Raw genomic sequence first — 26,384 nt, forward strand, 5'->3', positions numbered from 1 at the left:
AGGATTAAAAGGAGCCTCCTACGTGACTAAAGCAGAGTGAAGGAATGAAGGAAAAAAAAAATCAACCTGCCAACTTGGACCTCTGGACTCCCTATGGGGACCGGCCTGACCGTTAACCTTTTTATTATCCTTCAAGGTCAATCCCTGTAGGTATCAGACCTAATTTCCTAATTATAGTGACAGTTTTTTATGCTTGAGTAATAGGCCATTGTATATATGTATGACATTTTGTGTAAGCTCTAACCTGTCCCGGAAAATGTTACTGGTTCTGTGTCTTGACTGTTGCCGTGTTCTTTAGGGCACATGTGCCTTTTGCTTATGGCTTTCTGGGAATTTAGCCCAAGTGTGGGAACATCAGATCCTATGCTAAGCTACTCAAGATAGTTTTTCTTTCAGGCATTAGGAGACTGCCCATTTTACCGGCTATTGCCGATGTATATTCCCACTGACAGTGTGTGTGTGTGGTGGGGGTCTTTTCCCTCCAGGCTGCCTGCTGCCTTTGTTGTTTGTAGACTTGTGAAGATGCCCACTGTGACTGGTGGGATTTGATGGCTCATTGTCCTTTTGCTTGACATTCCTGAGGTAATTAGGAATGCTGAGCCTCCGGTCCTGTGGCAAAGGTTCTGGTTTGTTTGTTTATTCCATAAAAGGAGTGAGGAAAATGTAACTGTGCTAGCAGGCCTCCTGAAATGGAGAGGCCCTCCTGCAGTGTTTGTGCCCCCGCTGGGGCACCCTTCTCTGCTCACGTTGATCAGCCAGCAGCAGTGCCAGCCCCCTCCTGAGGTGAGCAGTTCTGGGGTTTTGTTCCACATCACCTGTCCTGCTGAGATACTCAGGGTCTGGGAACCCCGGTGGCAGCAGCCTAGCGAGGATGCTGGGGACTCTCAGGGCCCTGGTGAATGCCTCTCCCACCAGTCACGCCATCCAAAGGAAGAGAACATTTAGGGGGTCACAGGTGGGAGAGTGACACAGGCTCGTTGGTGCTTCAGACAGACCACGTTGAGACAGGGTGTGAGATGCATTGTGGCTCAGGGCGCTCTGTCAGGGCCTGATGAAGGCATCAGGCATGGGCCAGGGCTGTGGGTGTGGAGGGGAACTGGTGTGGGGACTGGCCTTGGGCCCTGGAGGAGGAGCTGACCGTCACTGGGGCACAAGGAAGTGGGAGCCTGGGAGGCCTTGAGGGTCTGGACTCAGCAACCTGGGAAGGTGGAGCTGCCTTTGGATGTGGGGAGCAGAAGGAACGCAGCTGTCTGAGGGGCCTGTGAGCACCCGAGGTGAGATGGGAGGCAGTGGTTATGCAAGTGCGTCTGACTCGGCGGAGGGGTCCAGGGGGGAATGTCACTGGAATCATCACAGAAGCCAGAAATCGCTAGACGGCATAAGACTTTGGGATCTTGATTCTTTTTAATTTCAATTTTTCTCTTCCCAAGTCAGTATCTTACTCTTTGTTCCAATTTCCAGGCACTCAGAGGAATGCCACCCTCGTCTGGAGGGTCATAAAACATTCAGACCCAGGGCAAGACAATCATTAACTGTTTTCCAGTTTATCAAAGAGAAAAACTCCAGGTAGACAATAAGCTTCTAAATATACATCTAGCCCCTAAATAATGGTCTGGGGTCTTGAAAAGCATTGAGGGATGGCATCACAATGTCTGAAAAAACTGAGAAACTGGGGGATCCAAGAAAGCCATAAAAACGACAAACTGGACATTGCAATGTTTAAACCAATTGGTCAAAAATGACACATATTAAAGTCACAAACCAACCAAAAATGTACAGATCAATATTAGTGAAGATACAAAACTGCTGTAATCCTTACCTTTTTGTGGCTTCTCACCCCCTTTCAGGGTCTATGTTGAGGGCTTTGTTTGTCTATCTTCTAAAATAAACTTTGCCTGTGTGAGTGTTTGTGAGTTTGTGGAATTCATTTTTCGGCTCTATGAACAGAATTTGGGTTTCAACAGAGAGAAAGAAGAAAGGCCGGCTGGAGGCAGGTGGGTTACAGCAGACAATGTGCAGGCGGCTGTGGTCCTGTTGGAAGCAGTTCAGAGCCAGGAAGGGGTGGCCCGCAGGAGCTCAGCTTCATTCTCCTGTTCCTTTGTAAAACCACTGTGTCAGAGTTAGGGACACTGTCAGGAGACAGCCCAGTGCGGCTGTGGCTTCATCAAAGGGGCTTGGGTGGGACACAGAGCTGTGGCAGTCCCTGCCCACGTCCCCTGAGGATGAATTCCACCTGTGCACCGGCCTCACTGACTTCAGGGAGACCCTGCCTCAGGACTGGTCTCCTTTCTTCCAACCAGCTGCTGGGCAGGGGCCCAGGCACCCCTATCCTGGCTCCAATCTCCAGGGCCTGGCTTCTGGGACAGATTAGGGGTAAACACTCCTGTACCTGCCTGGGGGTGGGCAGATCATGGAGGGCTATTCCCAAGTATTTGTGGGAAAATGAGGTGTGAGGTTCCTATGTCTGCAAAGATCTGTGCTTCCACCCTGGTCAGTCACCTCCCCACATTATCCTCCGAGGAAGCTGGGATTCAGGATTAAGAAAGCAGAGGCTCTCCCCTTGTGTATCTGTAAGGGGCACTCCCACAGCGAGGAACCTGGCTCCTGCCATCGGCCATTCATCTGTGTGTTTTTTGCTCCTTTCGATGACATGTGGAGAGGTTTCAGCTTTCTTAGCTACTACACCCTGGAAAGAATTCCGCAACATAAAGCTCACCACTTGTGAAGCGTCCGTTTCGCCTGCCGTTCACAGATGCTGCTCATTGCCTCTACAGTGAGCTTTCTCCATGTGTCTCTGTCACCGTTAGATACAGGGTCACATTGTGCACGCTATGCTGCCCTCTAAGTCCCTTCGGTCATGTCCAATGTTTTGTAACCCTATGGACCATAGTCACCAGGCTCCTCTGCCCAGGGGATTCTTGAGGCAAGAATGGAGTGAGTTGCCATGGCCTCTTCCAGGGGATCTTCTCGACCCAGGGATTGAACCTGTGTGTCTTACATTTCCTGCATTGGCAGGTGGGTACTTTACCACTAGTGCCACCGGGGAAGCTGCACTCCCCTGCTACATCGAAATTAGCTAAATTTGAATAGATTGTGATTAATCCCTTGAGCCATACAAATCTGTCAGCTTAGACAAATGCATAGTGACAGATATGCATCCTAAAATATCTCATGGAATATTTCAAACCCTCCACCCCATGATCTGCTTGTCATCTGTGTAGCTTTGCCTTTCCCAGAATGTCATAAATGGGGTCATATGTAAGCACCTTCCTCAGACTGGATTCTTTCACTTAACAATATATATGTAAGATTTATGCTGGTTTTTCCATGGGTTGATGACTCATTCTGTTTTATTGCTGAGTGGTATTCCATTGCATGTGTATGGAGGGAAAAACAATTTTCCCTCTACTCTTCTAGATTCTTAGCTGAGCTGTCCCCTGTGAAAACAAAAGCAAAAACCAACAAACAAGGGAAAACAGACTACCAGGAGAAAACCAGAAGTTTAATAACATATGTACCTCCTGTATAAAGGGGAGCTCCCCAGGAAAACTGAGTCACTCCCTGAAATGTTCAAAGCCATCACCTTAAATGCCACCCTCAGAAATAAACAAAAGAACGACCTTGGTGGAGGGGGGAAGCCAGTTATGACAGTTTATCATGCAAAACACAGTAAAGAAAGGTATGATTGCTTGCAGATTTAAGTCAGGACTACTCCATTGATAAGAGTTACTTGAGATTTAATTATCCTTCTATTAGTGGTTCAGAGAGGGACATACCTTTACAAATGGAGATTTCTCTATTGTAAATGTCCTTCACAAAAGGGAAATGGTTACTCGGTTTTCTGAGATTCCTTTTATTATTTTTGGGACCCACTTAAATACTCCTTAGAGAGGCAAATTTTGAAGTGGCATATTCTATTCGCCTTGATATAGACGTACCCCACTTTGCTTGTGCATGCATTTATTAAAAGACATCCTGATTTGTGCAAGTTTTTAGCTATTATGAATAGTGCTGCCGTGCAAAACTGCATCATTATTTGAATTTAGAGATAGATTTTCAAAGCAGTTGACTAATAATGAAAGTACCATATGTTGCTGGCCAAAATCTTGACCTTCTTTGTCCATTGAAACTGAATAAAAGAATATGGAGACAGAGTTTGGGGGAAATAGAAAGGTGGCTTTAATTCTCCACCGATGGGGAGGGGAAGACAGCAGGCTTGTGCAGCGAGAGCTGTGTCCCCTCCCCCTCCGTGTGAGGAGCCCAGGCTGATAGGCTCGCAGTCAGGAGTGGGTGATGAGGAGCAATTTGACCGGACCTTGGTTTCTTCCTCTTGCATGGTTTCAAAGACAGTCACAAACTGGCCTCAGCAGCCCAGTAATAGAGTCTGATAGTTTGGTAGCTCTGTGGCCTTCTTTCTGATATGGAACTACAAGGGGAACGGTGTTGTAAGAGTAAACACCAGATACAGGATGTATTTAGCACAGAGTCAAAGGAAAAAATGTGAATTGTAGCTCCTACAGAGTTATGGGGCAGAAAAGCAAACTTAGCTAAAGACATGCAGAGTTAGGAGCAGTTAAAGTAAAAAACTAGGACTATTCGGGCCTCTCACAGTTCTCTTTATCTTCTTGGTTCTCAGGAAAGGGAAAGAGAAAAACTCATTCCTTTTTTTCCTTTTCAAGGCAACAGATATATCCCATCACTTAACTTTGGGAAAAAATGGTCCGAAGGTGTTACCCGGTGTCTCTACGGCCATCCCAGCAGGCGAGGGAGACTTCCTGCTGCTCCTCACTCTCCAGTAGTTGATGTTGTTGTTGACTGAGAAGTTCTAGGTGGTGCCAGTGGTAAAAAAAAAAAAAAAAAAAACTCGCCTGCCAATGCAAGAGACACAGCAGACACAGGTTCGATCCCTGGGTGGAGAAGAAGATCCCCTGGAGGAGGGCATGGCAACCCGCTGCAGTATTCTTGCCTGGAGAATCCCATGGACAGAGGAGCCTGGAGGGCTATGGCCCATAGGCTAGAACATCACTGTAGCAACTTAGCATGCAAAAAAGCGTACGATTTGGGAGTTGTGAGTTAAGCTTTATTTGGGACAATATGAGGACTGCAGCCTGGGAGACAGCATTCAGATAGCTCTGAGAGACTGCTCCACAGAGGCTGTGGGGGAAGTTCAATATATAAAATTTTGGTGAAGGCGGAGTTCAATGCAATCAAGTGCTTATTTTAAAAACAGTTTGGTGCTAGTCATGAGGAGCTGATATCACCATGAGGGGGTTTAGTGTTTTTCTAGCTATGAGGAGATGCAAATGTTAGGTAGTTAGAATAGGAAACAGGAGTCCAAAATGGCGGTGGCTAAAAGAAAGGAAGGGAAAAGCCCGTGAAAATGGAACAAAGGAAGGTCAAAGGAAGGTTCGAGGACTGGAGTGAGAACTTCAGGTAGAACAGCACTCCTGGCTAAGCCCAATTTGCATCGGGCAGACTCAGGGGGAGGAAAAAACATATAAAAAGCGGAGCCAAAGCGCTCTCGCTCCCTTTTTCTCTCCCGCACGCTGGGGCGTTCTCTTCGTGTTTTTGGGTCAACAGTCGGCAGGCCCTCGTGCTTCAAGGATGGATTTTCCTGGTATTATCTAAATAAAATAGAGCTGTAGCACTGGTTTGTCTAAGAGCTATAACATGGTCTGTCCAAGACCCGAGAGCCATGACCCGCTGAGGGCTCTAATGTCCGTCACTCCAAATCTTTGTTGTGACGTGACAAGAACCGAGGAGCATACACTCGCGTGACACAAGGATTGAGATCATAAAATCAGTTCCTAAAAGCATTCAACTACCTAAAGACCTGTGCCACCAGATTCCCTGAGCACAGAATGCCTCACTCCACCCTGAACTCCCTCAGGGGTGTTCAAGGTTCACAGCTGCAGCAGCCCAGGGTTCAGTCTCCACAAAGGCAGATGGCAAATGCCACTGTTGTAGTTGTGGAGGAGGGAATGGCAACCCATTCCAGTATTCTTGTCTGGGCAATCCCATGGACAGAGGAGCCTGGGGGGCTACAGTCCACGGGGTCACAAAGAGTTGGACACGACTGAGCAACTAACACAACTGGCAAATGCTCTTGGCAAGTGCCAATTTGTAGTTGACATTGTCATCAATTTGGAGTTTTGCAGCTCTGATAGGTGTGGTGTGATATCTGATGATTTTAATTTGTAATTCTCTAGTAGTGTAACCTGGAAGGGTAAATTTTAAATTTACACTGGATTTGCTTCTGTAAGTTTAAAGGTTTTTTTTATTATTATAAACACACATAATGGCCTGCCTCAGGGAGATAACTTGAGCAGCCCACCTGTGAAGGACTGCAAGGAAGTGAAACTAACACATTCCCTGCCTGAGGCTTGCCATTCTAGAGGACGTTTGCAAGGAAGGAATAGTCTTTTTACTTTGTTCCTCACCTTCCCCTCATCAGTTCAGTAAAGTTCAGTCACTCAGTTATGTCCGACTCTTTGCAACCCCATGGACTGCAGCACTCCAGACCTCCCTGTCCATTACCAAGTCCCAGAACTTACTCAAACTCATGTCCATCGAGCAGGTGATGCCATCCCACTATCTAATCCTCTGTCATCCCCTTCTCCTCCCTCCTTCAATCTTCCCCAGAAATGAGTCCGTTCTCTGCATCAGATGGCCAGAATATTGGAGCATCAGCTTCAGCATCCATCCTTCCAATTAATATTCAGGACTGATTTCCTTTAGGATGGACTGGTTGAGTCTCCTTGCAGTCCAAGGGAATCTCAAGAGTCTTCTCCAACACCACAGTTTGAAAGCATCAATTCTTCAGTGCTCAGCTTTCTTTATAGTCCAACTCTCACACCCATACATGAAAACTGGAAAAACCAAACTTTGACTAGATGGATCTTTGTTGGCAAAGTAATGTCTCTGCTTTTTAATCTGCTGTCTAGGTTAGTCATAGCTTTTCTTCCAAGGAGCAAGCATCTTTTAATTTCATGGCTGCACTCACCATCTGCCATGATTTTGGAGTCCGAGATGATAAAGTCTGTCCCTGTTTCCATTGTTTCCCCACCTATTTGCCATGAAGTGACGAGAAGGAGGCCATGATCTTCATTTTTCTGAATGTTGAGTTTTAAGTCAGTTTTTCCATGCTCCTGTTTCACTTTCATCAAGAGGCTCTTCAGTTTCTCTTCGCTTTCTGCCCTAAGGGTGGTGCCATCTGCATATGTGAGGTGATTGATATTCCTCCCAGCAATGTTGATTCCAGGTTGTGCTTCATCCAGCCCGGCATTTCACATGATGTACTCTGCATATAAGTTAAATAAGCAGGGTGACAATATACAGCATTGATGTACTCCTTTCCCAATTTGGAACCAGTCCGTTGTTCCATGCCCGGTTCTAACGGTTGCTTCTTGACCTGCTTCTTGACCTGATTTCTCAAGAGGCAGGTCAGGTGGTCTGGTATTCCCATCTCTTGAAGAATTTTCCACAGTTTGTTGGGATCCACACAGTCAAAGGCTTTGGCATAGTCAATGAAGCAAAAGTAGATGTTTTTCTGGAACTCTCTGCTTTTTCTATGATCCAACAGATGTTGGCAATTTGATCTCTGGTTCCTCTGCCTTTTCTAAATCCAGCATGAACATCTGGAAGGTCTTGGTCCATGTACTGTTGAAGACTAGCTTGAAGAATTTTGAGCATTACTTTACTAGCGTGTGAGATGAGTGCAACTGTACGGTAGTTTGAGCATTCTTTGGCATTACCTTTCTCTGGGATTGGAATGAGAACTGACCTTTTCCAGTCCTATGGCCACTGCTGAGTTTTCCAAATTTGCTGGAATATTGAGTGCAGCACTTTCACAGGATCATCTTTTAGGATTTGAAATAGCTCAGCTGGAATTCCATCACCTCCACTAGCTTTGTTTGCAGTGATGTTTCATAAGTCCCACTTGAGTTTTGCATTCCAGAATGTCTGTCTCCAAATGAGTGATCACATCCTCATGGTTATCTGAATCATGAAGGTCTTTTTTGTATAGTTCTTCTGTGTATTCTTGCCACCTCTTTTTAATATCTTCTGCTTCTGTTAGGTCCATACCATTTCTGTCCTTTATTGTGCCCATCTTTGCACTAAATGTTCCCTTGGTCTCTGATTTTCTTGAAAAGATCTCTAGTCTTTCCCATTCTATTGTTTTCCTCTATTTCTTTGCATTGATTACTTAGGAAGGCTTTCTTATCCCTCCTTGCTATTCTTTGGAACTCTGCATCCAGATCGATATATCTTTCCTTTTCTCCTTTGCCTTTAGCTTCATTTCTTTTCTCAGCTATTTGTAAGGCCTCCTCAGACAACCATTTTGCCTTTTTCATTTCTTCTTCTTGGGCAGGGTTTTGATCACTGCCTCCTATACAATGTTATGAACTTCTGTTCATAGTCCTATGAGGTTGGTGGGGCCTAAGGCCTGGCATGTCATCTCTCTGAACTTGCCGGGATTCTTATGGTCGGTGGTAGCTTGTTCGTACTGAGTGCTTTACCAGAACCTCCTGCTGTAAGAAAACTGCTGCAAGTGGTTAGTATGGGGCCTGGCAAGGGTGGATGGTTTCAGTCCACAGTTCCTCTAAGAGGTTTTTGTTTGTTTGTTTGTTTTGTTTTCTGAATAAGGTCCTTCACGGAGTAGAAAGGCATACTTTTTTTGAAAGTTGACCTTTTAATTAGTTTATTTTTAAAATTTTGTAAGTTGGCTTTTAGTGTTTTGTGTTAAAACTCATTAGCACACCCTAGCTATTTTGTTTTTTTTTTCTAAAATTTTTAACAGCTTTGTCATTGAATTGTGGTGTCAGTTGCAAAGTTCATGTCTGTGTGGTTTCTGATTAATTAGAAACATCACCATTCTTCACTGTTTTTAGCGAGGTTTCTGTGTGATGTAGAGGATGACCAGTGATGTTCTACTGGTCTATTGATGTTTCTAAATCATATGGTTTCTAATTAATTAATTGTTCCAAGTAATTATTTTGAGAAGGGTTGTGGAGATAGTTGGCTCCATTTCAGTTTGGATTTCCGAGCTTAGTGCTCCCAGAAGAATAGCATTCGGGATGCTGCCTCCACGGGCTGAGCGTGGTGGTGCGTAGGGGGCATCACACCCACCCCTGACCCGTGGTCACAGGCACGTTCTGCTCCCAGACTCGGCTCCAGGCACAGCTGATGGAGCTTTGTCTCCTCAGGACCCATCAGGGCTCAGGCTTCTGGATAGCGGAGCTGCATCCACGCTGAGAGGAGCAGGACTGACTCAGTACTGACCAGCAAAGAGGCGCTGGAAGAGGGACAAATGAGGACAAAGGAGACGTTTCCTGTGAGCAGCTAGGTGCGGACTGGGCAGGCCAATCCTCAGAGGACTCAGGAGGGAAAGAGCTCGATATGGAAAATTGTGGGGTTTTGGTGAGGTTTCTGTGTGATGGGGAGGATGACCAGTGATGTTCTTTGGTGTAGGGTATCTAGTTTTCCTGGCACTGTTTCTTGAGAGGACTGTCCTTTCTTCTTTGCTCTTTGTCCTTTCCTCTTGGTTCGCTTTTCATGAATTAACTGTCCACATATACGTGGGTTTACTTCTGGGTTCTCTGTTCTCTTCCTGTGGTCTGTGTTTGTGCCAGTTCCTCTCTGCTGTGGTTACCACAACTCCTTTCTCTAGCTTGAAGTCAGGGAGCAAGATGCCTCCAGCTGTGTTCTTTCTCAGAGTCTCTGGCTATTCAGAGTCCTTAGTTGTTGCATACTAATATTAGGAATATTTATATTTCTATGAAGAATGCCCTTGAACATTATATTATAATTGCATTTGCTAATGGCTTTGATTGAAATGGACGTTTTAATAACTCATTCTTCCAGTGCATAAGCATTGAATATTTTCCTGTTTCTTTGTGTTTTCCTCCATTTGTTTATTGATGCTCTCTAGTTTTTCTGAGTAATGGTCTTTTATGTCCTTGGTTAAATTTGTTGCTAGATATTTTATTCCTTTTGATGCTCTAAATGGGAATTTGTTAATTTTTCTTTCTAAAGTTTTGTTATTAGTGTATAGAAATAAACAGATATCTGTATGTTGACATCAAATTCTTCAACTATACTAAATTTATATATTCTAACAACTTTTTATGAAGTGATATTGAAAAATGTATGTCTACAGTTTCAGTTTCTCCTGCACTAGGTTATCCGGTGGACCCAAAACATGCTGGCTACTAATGGGCTCTTCCGGCAGTGCTTCTTCATCCCAGACGGACTCCTACGAGGGCATTGAGCATCATAGCATCCTCTGAACTTGATATGGGTAAGTCTTGGCCTCTGTAACCAAGTTTCATGCCTGTCTTATGCGATTTTCTGGCATGGTCTTAACATGGTTGTTTTGAAAAGTTATTTACTTTCGAGTAATGCAAAATGTACAGGAAACTCCTCATAATGGTACAAAGTACTCATAGTTGCCACATCACCTAATACTAATACAAAATACTAATACTAATACTAATACTAATACCTAATACAAAATACTCCATGTATTTCACCCTAAACAGGCACATTCCCCCGAGGAACCAGCACATAACCCCCAGTTCAGGAAACCATATGGTTTCCTCACTATTATGGGATGCATAGACCCACTTCTACATTCACTAGTTCTCCAAATTGTATGAAGATGTCTTTTTTCCATCCTCATCCAGTTTTCTTTTCTGGAATGCAACTGAGGTTTTCTGTCATTTGGATAACCTTCATGGATTTAAAGCAAACAAGATAAATATGGGATCTGGGTGACCTTTTCTGTATGGATGTTTTTTCACTAAGGATGTTTTTAGTGTTTATTCATGTTGTACTGTGTATCAGTACTATATTATTTTTCCCATTGTAATTAAAAATAAATAGCATGATGTACCATTTAAATACTTTTAAGCGGACAGTGTTGTAGTATAAACTACTTTCACTCGTTGTGCAAACAAGTTTAATAACACGTATAGCTGTTTATACACTGAAGAAACCCAGGAAATTGAGTTGCTCTCTGAAATGGCCCAAGATATTACCTTAGATACCATCTTCATCTCAAAACAAAACAGAGATTTCCCTGGTGTCCAGTGGCAAAGACTCTGCCCTTCCAGCACAGGGGTCCTGGATTGATCCCTGGTCTGGGAACTAGATCCCATGTGCACAACTAAGAGCTCACATGCTGCAATTGAAGATCCTGTGTGTAGCGATAACGATGGACCCATTGCAGTGAAGTAAATAAACATTAAAAGAAATAAAAATGAAAGGAAAGGTAAGGTTGTTGTGCAGATATGTGTCTTAGTCTTCCCTATTGATCAGAATTTCACAGGATTGTCATTTTTCTATTCTGGGCACAGAGAGGGAACTGTTGTTTAGCTGTTGAGTCAAGTCTGACTTTTAGCAACCTCCTGGACTGTAGCCTGCCAGGCTCCTCTGTCCTTGGGATTTTCCAGGCAAAGATACTGGAGTGCATTGCCCTTTTTCTCCAGAGGATATTGCCAGATATTCTCCAGAGGATATTGGCTGGCAGATTCTTTACCACTGAGTCCCTGGGAAGCCCATAGACAGGGAGATTTCCTTGCAAATGAAGATCTCCCTTAAATTGTAAATTTGACCCACAGAAGAGCCACCTTAACTTGGGTTTCAGAGATGATCATGTGTCCTTTAAAAAAATCATTCAGCTCCCAATACTCCAAAGAGGTGGCATTTGTCCCCTTTCACTTGGATGTTTTAGTTTGCTTACCGGTCACCTACTGAAGGACATCCTGATATTTGAAAGTTTTTAGCCATCATTAGTAGAGTTGCTTTATTGACTATGCCAAAGCCTTTGACTGTGTGGATCACAATAAACTGTGGAAAATTCTGAAAGAGATGGGAATACCAGACCATCTGACCTGTCTCTTGAGAAACCTGTATGCAGGTCAGGAAGCAACAGTTAGAACTGGACATGGAACAACAGACTGGTTCCAAATAGGAAAAGGAGTACGTCAAGGCTGTATATTGTCACCCTGCCTATTTAACTTATATGCAGAGTACATCATGAGAAATGCTGGGCTGGAAGAAACACAAGCTGGAATCAAGATTGCCAGGAGAAATATCAATAACCTCAGATATGTGGATGCCACCACCCTTATGACAGAAAGTGAAGAAGACCTAAAGAGCCTCTTGATGAAGGTGAAAGAGGAGAGTGAAAAACTTGGCTTAAAGCTCAACGTTCAGAAAACTAAGATCATGGCATCTGGTCCCATCACTTCATGGGAAATAGATGGGGAAACAATGGAAACAGTGTCAGACTTTATTTTTTTGGGCTCCAAAATCACTGCTGATGGTGATTGCAGCCATGAAATTAAAAGACGCTTATTCCTTGGAAGGAAGGTTATGGCCAACCTAGATAGCATATTTAAAAGCAGAGACATTACTTTGCCAACAAAAGTCCATCTAGTCAAGGCTATGGTTTTTCCAGTGGTCATGTATGGATGTGAGAGTTGGACGGTGAAGAAAGCTGAGCACCGAAGAATTGATGCTTTTGAACTGTGGTGTTGGAGAAGACTCTTGAGAGTCCCTTGGACTGCAAGGAGATCCAATCAATCCATCCTAAAAGAGATCAACCCTCGGTGTTCATTGGAAGGTCTGATGTTGAAGCTGAAACTCCAATACTTTGGCCACCTCATGCGAAGGGTTGACTCATTGGAAAAGACCCTAATGCTGGGTAGGATTGGGGGCAGAAGGAGAAGGGGACGACAGAGGATGAGATGGTTGGATGGCATCACCGACTCGATGGACATGGGTTTGGGTAGACTCCGGGCGTTGGTGATGGACAGAGAGGCCTGGCGTGCTGCAGTTCATGGGGTCGCAAAGAGTTGGACACGACTGAGCAACTGAACTGAACTGAACTGAACTGAGTAGAGTTGCTATTTGTAATTGCATGATGTTTTTGTTTGGACACTGTATATAACAGTAGTTTCCTAAATATTAGACTTGCAGTGTTGGGTCCTCAAGTGAGCCTTGTTCAACTTTGGAAAAAACTGCCAAACTGTCTTTCAGAGCTGCTATATATGCATCTCAGCAGCAGTGAAGGAGTTTGTGTATTTTCTCACTGACCATAAATTAATAGGGTCATATTTCTTTCTTCCTTTCTTTTTTTTTTGAGTCAGTGGTTCTTATAGGTTTGCAGTGCTACTTCATTCACTGTTTTAATTTCTCATTTCCTAATGATATATGATTTTGAGTGTTTATATGCTTATCTCCTGTCTGTATATTATCTTCTGCCAGATGTTCAGATTTATAACTTTAATGAGGTTATTTATTCTACAGTTTTTGGTATAATGTTAGGATAAATCCTTTATCAGATATATATTTTATAAATATTTTTCTCTGTTTTTGTTTGTATTTATGTTTTCTGAATAAGGCCTTTCACTGAGTTTAAATTTTTAATTTTTAAAGTCCATGTTATGAATTTTATATCTTTTTTGATAGACTTTTAGTTGTTTTTGTTGTTGTTGTTCAAATTCATCACTAGAACCAAGATAATGGAGATACAGTTTTGCATTTTGTCTTTTGAGACGTTTGAGTTAATTTGGTGTACATTGTAAAGTTTCTGTCTACATTTATTTGATTGCATATGGTTTCCAATTAATTGTTCTATAACTGGTTTTGGAGAAGTCATGGGAATTCATTTACCCCAAGTAAAACTGCATCCATGAAACATCAGCTCTCTTCAACCCCTGGGAATCACATTCTGCTTTCTGTCTTTGAATTGGACTTGTTTGGATATTTCTTACTAGTTTGGTCTGGTTTGTTTCAGTTAACATAATGACTACTAGGTTTATCCACATTGTAGCATTGTCAGAATTACCTAGTTTTGAAGTCTGGATCATATTCCATTGTGTGAATGCTGAGTGTGTTTATGGAGTCCTCTGTCCCTGGATAGTTGGTGTGCTTCCATCTGTTCACCAGCATGAATAATGCTGGTGTGAATATGAGTATACAAATATGTGTTTCAGTCCTATTTTTCAAACCTTTTCAGTACGTAACCCAAAGTGGAATTGATATATCATAAGTTAATTCCCATGCATTAATTATTTGAGGATTTACCATAATGTCTTCCACAGTGGCTGCTCCATTTCTTGTAGGGCACTGTTAAAATTTTTAAATGTACCCTGTTTTGCATATACATTCATCCACTGGACACTTCAATGGTTCCTGCCTTTGGGCTATTGTAAATAATGCTGCTACTAATATTTATGTACCAGTTGTTGTTTGAATAGCTGTTCTCAGTTCATTAGGGTATATACCCAGAGGTGGAGTTTTTTTTTTTTCTTTTTGAGGAGTGAAGGTTTTAAAGTAAGCAGTAAGGTATATTTTCTTCTTTTTGAGGAAATGCCAATTTATTGTACATATAGTCTGTACCATTTTCCATATCCACAAGCAAGTGTAAGGTATCTAATTTTCTACATTGTTAATATTTAGACCTTGGTTATAATCAGTTAGTGAATGTGAACAAATATTGCATTGTGACTACAATCTGTATTTTCATCATTACAGAAAGGAAATATACCAAAGACAGTTTTATTATAAACTCAAACCTCAGCATCTTGCTTAGTACCTATAGCCGTGGTATTACAAAAAGTTACTAACAATCAGTGTATATAAAATAAAAAAAATCATTAAGGCCCCAAATCAACCATCAAAATTCATTAGAATAACACAACCAGTTCTACCATGTTAATAAATTCGAGGCCAGTACAAATTTGTGAAAGTTTTGAAAAAAAACTTATAAAACTAACAACAGAAACAGTACTTAAAATACAATGAATGTCATTTGTATTCTTACATGAAGTGGAACTATGCCAATGAAATGAAAAATCATCACTGTATTTCAACCATAAGAACATTAATGACTAACATTTGAGAATTCCAGTTTTAATCAAAATTGTTTACATTGCATTTATTGATCTATCATCCCCATGAAATATTTCATCATAATGAAATTCCCACTATTTGTTTTGCATTTGTTTAAGTTTACAAATGAAATAAGACAGATTTATTCTAGTTGTTCATTATATATCAAACAATAATTGTCTTCTCATCCAAAGTCATATGTTTCAATATGTTAGCAGTCTATGGATTATTTGTTATTTACATGAAAATAGACGTTCCATATTCTTTATTTGTGTATTTACTCACGTAACAAGAGGCTTACAGTGAGGATTTTACACCTTATTAGAAATGTGAAACTTTAGAACATCTTTCAGTTCCAATGAATATTCAGGACTGATTTCCTTTAGGATATATCACGTAACACAAATATCTATTACATGTAACATCAGTTCAGTTCAGTTCAGTCTCTCAGTCGTGTTCGACTCTCTGCGACCCCATGAATTGCAGCACGCCAGGCCTCTCTGTCCATCACCAACTCCCGGAGTCTACCCAAACCCATGTTCATCGAGTCGGTGATGCCATCCAACCATCTCATCCTCTGTCGTCCCCTTCTCCTCCCGCCCCCAATCCTACCCAGCATTAGGGTCTTTTCCAATGAGTCAACTCTTCGCATGAGGTGGCCAAAGTATTGGAGCTTCAGCTTCAACATCAGACCTTCCAATGAACACCCAGGATTGATCTCTTTTAGGATGGATTGATTGGATCTCCTTGCAGTCCAAGGGACTCTCAAGAGTCTTCTCCAACACCACAGTTCAAAAGCATCAATTCTTCGGTGCTCAGCTTTCTTCACCGTCCAACTCTCACATCCATACATGACCACTGGAAAAACCATAGCCTTGACTAGACGGACTTTTGTTGGCAAAGTAATGTCTCTGCTTTTAAACATGCTATCTAGGTTGGCCATAACCTTCCTTCCAAGGAGTAAGTGTCTTTTAATTTCATGGCTGCAGTCACCATCAGCAGTGATTCTGGAGCCCAAAAAAGTAAAGTCTGACACTGTTTACACTGTTTCCCCATCTATTTCCCGTGGAGTGATGGGACCAGATGCCATGATTTTAGTTTTCCAAACGTTGAGCTTTAAGCCAACTTTTTCACTCTCCTCCTTCACCTTCATCAAGAGGGTCTTTAGTTCTTACATATGTAATAAAGCCTAGTACCATACTCATCTATGTGGGGGCATGTGATTCTTAAAGTACAGCTGTGTACTGCTAGTTTTCACGACATGAGTTTTACTGCTTGTGCAGCACTTAATGACTTAATGATAGTGTTTATGTCCCATTGGCAAATTGCTCAGGAAATAGTAAACTTAGAGCATCTTCCTTGAGTCTTAAGGAGACATATTACTCCCCATTTCTTACAGAGACTTAAATTTTAGCAGGTTACTTTTAATAATGCTTATTAGTGCTATAACAACAACAAATCTAAAAACTATAGAGCAGATGCTAGTTCTTCAATTACAATGTATCAGTGATCAATGGACTCTCTTCCAATTCATGTTAGTGTTATTAGGTCCACTACTTGAAATCCAAAGAAACATTAGCTAAGAGGTCAGAATGTTATACTTTATTGTTTTAATATACAAACAATTGGGGAAACTGCTAAAATGACAATTTAGACTAAAGATAAAATGCCCATTTATTGTGAATGGATCACAGAATAGCATATGCAATAACAAGTATTATTTCAGTTTGATGTGAAGTGGGAGTGTTGAAGGGGTTAGCTAGAGTATAATTTTCTGGGTCTCCTAGAAGGTCAGATGAGACTACTACTAGAATTAATAAGACAATTAATAAGAACAAAGCAACCAAGTGATCCTTAACTTTCTAGTATGGATGAAATGAGATTTTACCATAACTGAATGGGATCCCTGTTGGATTACTAGACTGTTTCATGAAAGAATAGGAGGTAATTGACTGCTAAAATTGCAATAAAAAATGGGAGGATTAAGTGGAAGGAAAAGAACAGAATGAGAGTGATTTTATCAACTGAGAATCCTCTGCTAATTCTTTTCACTAAGTTAATGTCAATGGGAGGAATGGCTAAAATGAAATTTGGAATAACTTCCTCCTCAAAAGACATTTAGCTTCATTAAACAGGTAACAAATTAATGCTATGACTATTGAAACTGTGGAAAAGTCTTAAAGAGATGGGAATATCAGACCACCTGACCTGCCTCCTGAGAAATCTGTATGCAGGTCAAGAAGCAACAGTTAGAACTGGATATGGAACAACAAACTGGTTCCAGATCAGGAAAGGAGTACATCAAGGCTATATATTGTCATCCTGTTTATTCAACTTATATGCAGAGAACATCATGAGAAATGCTGGACTGGATGAAGCATAAGCTGGAATCAAGATTGCTGGGAGAAATATCAATAACCTCAGATATGCAGATGACACCACCATGATGGCAGAAAGTAAAGAAGAACTAAAGAGCCTCTTGATGAAAATGAAAGAGGAGAATGAAAAGGTTGGCTTAAACCTCAACATTCAGAAAACTAAGATCATGGCATCTGGTCCCACCACTTCATGGCAAATAGATGGGGAAACAATGGAAACAGTGACAGACTTTATTTTGGGGGGCTCCAAAATCATTGCAGATGGTGACTGCAGCCATGAAATTAAAAGATGCTTGCTCCTTGGAAGAAAAGCAATGAGCAACCTAGATAGTGTATTAAAAAGCAGAGACATCACTTTACCAACAAAGGTCCATCTAGTTAAAGCTATGGTTTTTCCAGTAGTCATGTATGGATGTGAGATTTGGACCATAAAGAAAGCTAAGTGCCAAAGAACTGATGCTTTTGAAGTGTGGTGTTGGAGAAGGCTTTTGAGAGTCTCTTGGACAGCAAGAAGATCCAACCAGTCCATCCTAAAGGAGATCAGTCCTGGGTGTTCATTGGAAGGACTGATATTGAAGCTGAAACACCAATACTTTGGCCAACTGATGCGAAAAACTGACTCATCTGAAAAGACCCTGATGCTGGGAATGATTGAAGGCAGGAGGAGAAGGGGACAACAGAGGATGAGATCGTTGGATGGCGTCACTGACTCAATGGACATGAGCTTGAGTAAGCTCTGGGAGTTGGTGATGGACAGGGAAGCCTGGCGTGCTGCAGTCCATGGGGTCGCAAAGAGTCAGACACGACTGAGCGACTGAATTGAACTAACCTGATATCATTTGTAGTGAACAAGCCTGTCATTGCTGATAATCAGAGCTTAATTATGAATGTGTGAGAAAATATCCACTTGCCCCCAAATGTGCCTTAATTTCTGGCCCACACTCCATGTGGATTTCTGTAAATGAACTGTTTGTGGTATCTGGTTCTTATTTCATCTCACGTAAAGTCGTCTACTGTTTCCCCTTAAATAAGACATCACGATTAACCTGTCACACTCACACATAGTTGTTTCATGCATTTGCTGTTTTTTTAATTTTGGGGGGTTTTGGGAGTTAGCTGTGGATATCAGCATCCTTAATGCAATCAAGCAGCTTTTAGCTAACATTAAATTAAATATTATTTACCAACATCACGAACCATAACATGACATTGGCTGAATGGTTACAGGACATAGAGCAAAGACATACACATGTACACATGCACATTTCAGATAAACAGCCTGTTTAATCAAACCCTCTTACCTCAGTCTAAATCTCCTACTTTGCAATTGACACCATCACCCGGCTAGACTCCCAAAACAAGGTCAACATATAATGATATATAATAAAATTCTATTGATTCATCTAACAAATATATTGCCCTTATTTTTCTAACCCAAGTTATTAGAACTGTGAGTTAGCTACCTAAATATATTAATCAAGTACTTGGATATGTAAGGCTTATAGAGACAGACAATCCATAGTTTTGACATTTACTCAAAAGAAAATAAAAAATACACTTTAAGGAAGTACCACTTCACAGCTATCAGATTGTCCATCATTAAAAAGTCTACAAATAGTAAATGTTGGAGTGGTTGTGGAGAATAAGGAACCCTCCTATACTATTGGTAAGAATGTAAATTGTAGCCACTATGGAGAACAGTATGGAGATTCCGTAAAAAAGCTAAAAATAAAGTTGCTATATGATCCAGCAGTCTCGTTCCTGTCAGATATGTGGAAAAGAAAAAAAAAATCTACTTTGAAATGACAAATGTACCTCTATGTTCATAGCAGTATTATTTATAACAGCCAAGACAAGAAGCCAACCTAAATAAATAAAGCCAACCTAAAAAAATAAATAATGAATGTCCATAGTCAGATGAATGGATGAAGAAGATACGATATATTTATGTGTTTATGTGCATAGACATACACACAGTGGAATATTACTGAGTCATAAAATACAATGAAGTAATAACTTTTGCAGCCACATGTAGATGGTCCTAGAGATTATCATACTATATGAAGTCAGACAGAAAATGACATATCATATGGTATCAGTTATATGTGGAATGAATGTAAAAAATTGATTCTAATGAACTTATTTATGAAACAGAGGTAGACTCACAAAAATAAGAAACAAATTTATGGTTACCAAAAGGGAAAAGGTAGGAAGGGATGAATTAGGAGTTTGGGATTATTAACAGATACATGCTACTATATGTAAAAGAAACCACAGGACGTACTGTGTAGTATAAGACACTATACTGAATATTTTATGATCATGTAAAATGGAACAGAACCTCAAAAGGGATATATGAAAAAGACATAATAAAAATGATAATCATTGTGCCAACACTGTTATCACAGCACTACTCAACATGTATTTACACATGGTGATAAAACGTTCAATCCATAGTTTTGACATTTTTTCATTGATCAATATGTTTTCATTAAATAATTATATAAAAGTAAGTAGATAATTCAAACACAGAATAAATAAACTTCTCGTCATTATTCATCATCATTCATGCATTGTTACTGCCTGTAACACTCATTGTATCAGTGCTGGATTAGGAATTTACATTAGTATAGACCAAGAGATTTCCAAGGCGGAAGGAAGTATAATTTATTTACTTCCTTATTGAAGTATTATAGAACTCTATGTAGATGAATTGAACAAACGTTAAACAGTTTAATGAAGCCGCGTTCTCACTAGAGAAGAGCGAGTTAGCAGGCTGGTCTGGCAGGGAGGCTGGCGTCCTCGGGCTGGAGGCTTCTCTCCCCGACATTCCTTTGCTCTGCTTTAATCCTCCAGGAGCCTTCTTTAATCCTGTTACTATGACAATCCGTTCTGACTGAAACTAACATTTTCCCAGACCTTGAGCTGCTAATTGCTCAACAAAACAATACATCTTACTCATGGAAATGTTTCTTTTAAGCTATGTTAATGAAACTATGTATTTTGCTTAGAAATCTGTTTTTCTTCAAAATTTATGTCAATTGTTTTGTAGATACAATATATCTCCTCCGGGGATGACTCCCTTGTGGCAATGCTGTCAGGATGTCTGTTGTGGGAGAGGAGCATGGTACAACTCTCAGCCTTGAGGTGATTATTTTATGTATGATTAGCAGCTCGCTAACGAGTCTCAAATACCTTGCCTGCTCCTGCTGTCTCTGTCAGGGGCTTTCTCTATCCCTTTTACTCTAACAGTTCCTGCCACACGAAGCTCTGAGTGACTGAGGCTGCATCCTTTCATCCCGGAGTCACATCTCCTTCAGAGATCACGAGTTCGGCACTGTTCACCATAAGCAATCATCCTGGGGGCCCTTCCGGGATGTGAAGACAAGGTAAGGACACCCAGAGCCCTAGCTCTCCTGCTCTTCCGGGGTGAAAGCTTCTGCCTTACTGACTTGCTGTGTCTATTTGCGTATAGACTCAGCGCTCCTTCCTTGATCAACGTTTCCAGGTCTCTTCAACCATTTCGCAATTGCAACTGACTGGGGAGTTGAAGCTACTGTACTAACCTAGTGTGTCAGATTATAGATTTTGGGGGGACTTGCAAATTCATGCTGTTATTGGATTCTAGCCAGACCCCATTCCAAGTTTTATAGGACAGTGCAGGCAGGAACACATTAGGGAGCTCAGTGGAGCTGTAGCTCCAGGGACATCTCTCAGACTAGAAATCACCCTTCTGACAGCTTGCATGAGATTCCAGATTTGGATAGATTGGAAGTACAGTGGGTTTCTTCCTTTGGTAGTGCTAGCTCTTAGCAGACCAGAGAAAGTTCACTGGTGGCTTTTGTCTTAACTCCTTAGAGACTCTTTTCATGGAATCTGTGGGAATGAACTGGAAGGATTGGCCCTAATAGCTTAAGGAGAAAAATCACTTTTTCCTCACTGGCTGACTCTCCACTGTTGTAGCCACGCGTTCTGGGAAACAAACTCACTGAGGAGGACCATGCAGGTAGTGGAGTGCAGTTTATTACACCGGCGGGCCCAAGGCAGAGTCTTCTCTTAGCCAAGGACCCCAACCAGCATTTGTGAAAATCTTTTATACCCCATGTGTACGTGTCCGAACTCACCACCCCAAATTCCTTGAGACTTACATAAACAAAGGAAGGGTAAATACAATCACAATAATCCCATCACTCATGTGTTATGTGTTCAAACAGTTAAACAACTGGCCAATAATCAATAAGCCCGAGGTTACACTCCGATAGGTACAGAAAAATTTATGGCCTGTCGGAGACAGGGGTGATTAGTGTATGTTTTCTCTCAGGCGATGAGTGACCTGGATATGATCTTCAAGGTTCTCCTGTCCGGAGGGGGTCTTATCCTTTTTTTGTCATTTCTGTAGGCACTAAGCACAGAGTTTAGAGTCCATTAGAGAGGTGGCCGAGCATGATCAGCATGAACAGGCCTAAGATGGAGTCCAGGCCCTATGAATTCCCTCTTCACCACCAAATCTTTTGTTATCACATATACTAGTGTGGTGACACTCAGAAGGGACATCCTGGGTTTCATGTTCATCCTTTTATGACTTAGGAGTTTTACTGTGGTCACGAATATACTCAAGACTGTGCCTAGGTACCCAGGAGATGGATGTTCCACCTAGCAGTCTTAGCTTGGGAGGCATTCCAGAAGGCTACGCTGTTGCACCCCAGGTGGCATCAGAGGTAGAGCAGAAATCAGGCAAAGGTCTTACTGGTGAGGAACTGGAAATTAATTTGGGGTGCCACTGAGTTTACCCCCAGTGCATCTCCACCCGGCCTCAGCGGTAGAATGAGGAGGGCTGATGCACACTGATGAGACACTGCGTCGGTAAGAGACAGGTGAGTGCTGGAGGGAGCTTGAGTGGAAGACCTGTCTCCACCCCCGTCTAGAGCAGGGAGGGACACCTCTGTTAGAAAAAAACAAGGGTGCTGGACACTGCTTTTTTCTCTTACAGATGGGAGCTAACAGTTCCAGCCTTACCCCTTTGGATTGTACCCTGAAAAACTGGGATAAATTTGATCCCTGGAACTTACAGAAGACACGCCTGATATTCTTATGTGATACTGCATGGCCATGGTATCCACTGGAGGACGGCGAACGATGGCCAGTTAGGGGTTCACTTAATTACAATACTGTCTTACAATTAGACAGGTTTTGTAAGAAGCAAGGGAAATGGGCGGAAGTAGCATATGTGTTGCTCTTTTTCTCTCTGCCAGACATGCCAGACTTATGTCCCAAGTGTGAAAATTTGGGTGTAAAACCTTCAGTTCCCTCTTGTCTTCCTACTTTACACCAGTATCTGGGGCTCCCAACTGAGCAAGCTGAAAGTCAGGGCATCCCTCCAGGAAGGGTTGCCTCAGTCTCGGTAGAAATTCAGACAGATCCCATTTTGGTTAAAATGCAAACAACTTCAATAGAAAATCAAACTGCTTCAGTGTCTGTAGAGGTTCAGACAACCCCTGTTACAATACAACCTCAGTCTACTCTGGTTTCAATAGAAACTCAGACAGTTGAAGTAAAGAAAGCTCAGACGATTAAAACTAATGATAAAATACAGGATGAGGAAGAGGATGAGGTGGAGATTGAAGGACAAAGAGATAAGGAAAAGTAGGTTTTTCCAATCTATCCCTGGGATCATACACACAGAGCAGCCAGAGAGGCTGAGGAACAGCCACACAAGCTGTTGCCTCTTCAGGAGGCACTCACTGGGAGAAATAATCAGTCTATGAGAGTTAATAAGCCCTTTTCTTATCAAGAAATAAAAAAAATCAAGGAAGATCTGGGAGACTATTTGGAGGACCCAGAGAAATATATTAGAGCCTTTAATGGTATTACTCTGTTTTATGACCTTACTTGGAAGGATGTGATGTATATCCTTGGACAGACACTAACTGCTGACTCAAAAAAGTGAGTTTTAGGGAAAGCTGTTGCTTATGGAGATGAATGGCTTGGTAATGAATCAGTAGGGAAGAGAGAAGAAGAGATAGCTGCCCTCCCCACTGGGAATCAGGCGGTCCCCATTACAGACCCTGACTGGGACTATAACACAGCTAAAGGAAGATGAGATCAGAGGTCACTTTGTCAGATGTGTTCTTGAAGGACTCAGACGAGCACGCACTAAGACTTTAAACTATGCCAAATTGGTCGACATAGAACAGGGAGAGAAGGAAACTCCTGGTAAATTCCTAGATAGGCTCTGAGAGGCCCTTCACAGGTTCACTGACATTGATCCTGAAAGTGCAGAGGGAGAGATGACCTTAAAAGACAGATTTCTCACTCATTCAGCTCCAGATATCCGCCATAAGCTACGAAAACAGGCATATGGACCAAAGCAGTCTTTAGATAACCTGTTGCAACTGGCTCAGACAGTTTATCACAGCAGAGAATATGAACAGGAGAAAAAGAAGCAGAAAAAGACCAAGGAGAAGGCTGAGACCCTAGCAGCAGCTGTTAAATTTGCTCTGAAACTGCTTGAAGAGAAAGATACCCAGAAGAACCCAGGTCGAAAGGGACAGACTTGCTATTACTGTGAAAAAGAGGGGCATCTCAAGCGAGATTGTCCTTGGTTGACTAAGCCACCCCCAACTCCCTGTCTAGTCTGCAAAGGACCACACTGGAAAAGAGACTGCCCCCAGAGGTGTAGGCCCCAGGGGTCGAAGGACTGAAGATGCCCGGGGATCCCCAAACAAGCTCCCATCCTAATAACACCTGAGGAGCCCTGGGCATTTATAAGTGTGGAGGGCCAATCAGTCGATTTCCTTTTGGACACAGGGGCAACTTTCTCTGTGCTCACTGAGGCTCCTGGTCCACTTTCCTCCCAATCCACTGCTGTGGTGGAACTGCCTGGACAAGCCAAAAGTTATTATTTCAGTTGTCCTCTAAGCTGCAACTGGGACTCTGTGCTATTTTCTCATGAGTTTCTAATCGTGCCAGAGTCTCCCTCACCCCTTCTGGGGAGGGATATACTTAGCAAGGTCCAGGCCTCTGTTTTCATGAACTTGGAGCCCTCTCTTTCTCTCCCATTAGTTTAACAAAATGTAAATCCTAGACTGTGGGCTGATGGAAAAACTGTGGGTTGAGCTCAAAAGGCTGTTCCTGTCATTATCAAGCTCAAAGAGCCTCATCTATGTCCACATAAAAAGCAGTATCTGCTAAAGCCTGAGGTTAAGGAAGGGTTAAAATCCATCATTGAAAGTTTAAAGGAGGAGGGGCTATTAATTCCCTGTAACAGTCCATGTAACACTCCCATTTTGGGTGTAAAAACGTCAAATGATACACGGACAGTAGTTCAAGATTTATGAATAATAGATGAAGCTGTGATTCCTTTACATCCTGTGGTGCCTAAACCCTTATTGTCTGAAATTCCTGAATGAACCAAATATTTTTCAGTCATTGATTTGAAAGATGTCTTCTTTTCTATACTGTTGGCAGTAGAAAGCCAATTTTTATTTGCCTTTGAAGATCCTATCCAGCCAGCTTCTTAGTTAATGTGGACAGTCCTGCCTCAAGTGTTTTGTGACAGCCCTCACTTATTTGGGCAGAGTTTGTCACAGTACCTACAAAACTTGTATAGCCCTGAGATAGTGGTGATACAGTATGTAGATGATATTCTGCTCTGTGCTGAGACAGAGGAAGCTTGTTGTCAACCCTTAGAAGATTTCCTAAACTTCTGACTGACTGTAGTTACAGGGTATCAAAGGAGAAAGCTCAACTTTGCCAATAATCTGTTAAATACTTGAATTTAATCATGTCAGAAGAGATGAGAGCCATAGGCCCTGAGAGAGTTAAACCTATACTAAATCATCCCCTTGCAAGATGGCAGAGTAGAAGGATGTGCACTCATTTTCTCCTGCAAGAACTCCAAAATTGTAACTTGCTGCTGAACAACCATCGACAGAATGCTGGATCCCACCAAAAAAAGATACTCCACATCCAAGGGCAAAGGAGAAGCCCCAACAAGATGGTAGGAGGGGCGAAATCCAGTTTAGAATCAAACCCCATACCTGTCAGGGAAGCTTGCAGAGCTCAAACAAAACCTTGTGCACACCAGGACCCAGAGACCCCACAGAGACTGAGCCAGACCTGACTTTGAGTATGTGAGTGTCTCCTGAGGAGGCACGGGTCAGCAGTGGCCTGCTGTGGGGACAGGGGCTCTGGCTGAAGCAGACCTGGGACATGTGGCGTGTGGCATAGCCCTCTTGGAGGAGGTCACCACTGGCCTCACCATAAAGCCACCAAGCAGATGACTCACAAACTGCAGAACAATTATACCAAAGAAATTCTAACACTGTTAAGAATGTTCTATGACCCACAACAGATTTTCCGACCTGGGGATCCAGCAAAGGCTCTGAGAACCCCCAGAAAATTTGAGTTTTCAGGTCAGTGGGATTTGACTACAGAACTTCCACAGGACTGGGGAAACAGACTCTTTGAGGACACTAACAAAACCTTGTGCAGACCAGGAGCCAGGAGAAAGGAGCAGTGTCCCCACAAGAGACTAGCCAGACTTGTCTGTGAGTGTCCAGGAGTCTCCAGCATAAGTGTGGAGGCATGAGTCAACAGTGGCCTGCTGTGGGGTCAAGGATACTGAATACAACAATGTGGGCAAAAGTCCTTTTGAAGGTCACCATTGCTGCCATTACTCATACCACAGTTTGGCCTTAGGCCAAATGTCAGGATACACTTAACAGGAGGCTTCCTGTGTGCTGTTTCCAGTCTTGCATGAATTCTATGTTCCTTAACAGCACCTGAATACAGGTGCCAGAGAGCTGGCAAGCCGGCTTTCAGGAATAATAGAAATTCATGTATCTCATTCGTATGGAAATTCCATGTGGTGAACAGCAGCCATTTACAACTCTTCCCTTCCTATATGTAAAGTAACTTTTACAACTCCCTCTATTTGAGAATGATTCTAGCCTCTGGCTTTCTGGATGACTTGTTAGATTTTTGATCCCTGTCTCTGCTAAAAAGGGGCTATCTTGTAAGAAGTATATATATGCCCACAATATGTTAAATAAACGCATTTGTTCCATCAGAGCACTGGTCCCCGTCTCTCTCTCTCTCTCTCTC

General features: G+C 42.2%; 1 long non-coding RNA gene across 2 annotated transcripts; it reads left to right on the top strand.

The window, feature by feature from the left end:
• The first annotated feature begins 638 nt into the window (after positions 1 to 638).
• LOC145518289 (uncharacterized) lies at positions 639 to 26,349 on the top strand. 2 transcript variants are annotated; one of them, XR_014062811.1, is made up of 5 exons: positions 639 to 783; positions 10,181 to 10,300; positions 20,332 to 20,426; positions 20,532 to 20,668; positions 22,270 to 26,349. It is a non-coding gene; the product is annotated as an uncharacterized LOC145518289 (long non-coding RNA). The 2 variants fall into 2 exon arrangements; XR_014062812.1 differs by lacking the exon at positions 639 to 783 and adding an exon at positions 1,124 to 1,274.
• Positions 26,350 to 26,384: the final 35 nt, after the last annotated feature.

Source organism: Giraffa tippelskirchi, chromosome 8 (assembly GCF_054371585.1).
Source record: "Giraffa tippelskirchi isolate mGirTip1 chromosome 8, T2T-mGirTip1v1.2.pri, whole genome shotgun sequence".
NCBI classification, from domain to species: Eukaryota; Metazoa; Chordata; class Mammalia; order Artiodactyla; family Giraffidae; genus Giraffa; species Giraffa tippelskirchi.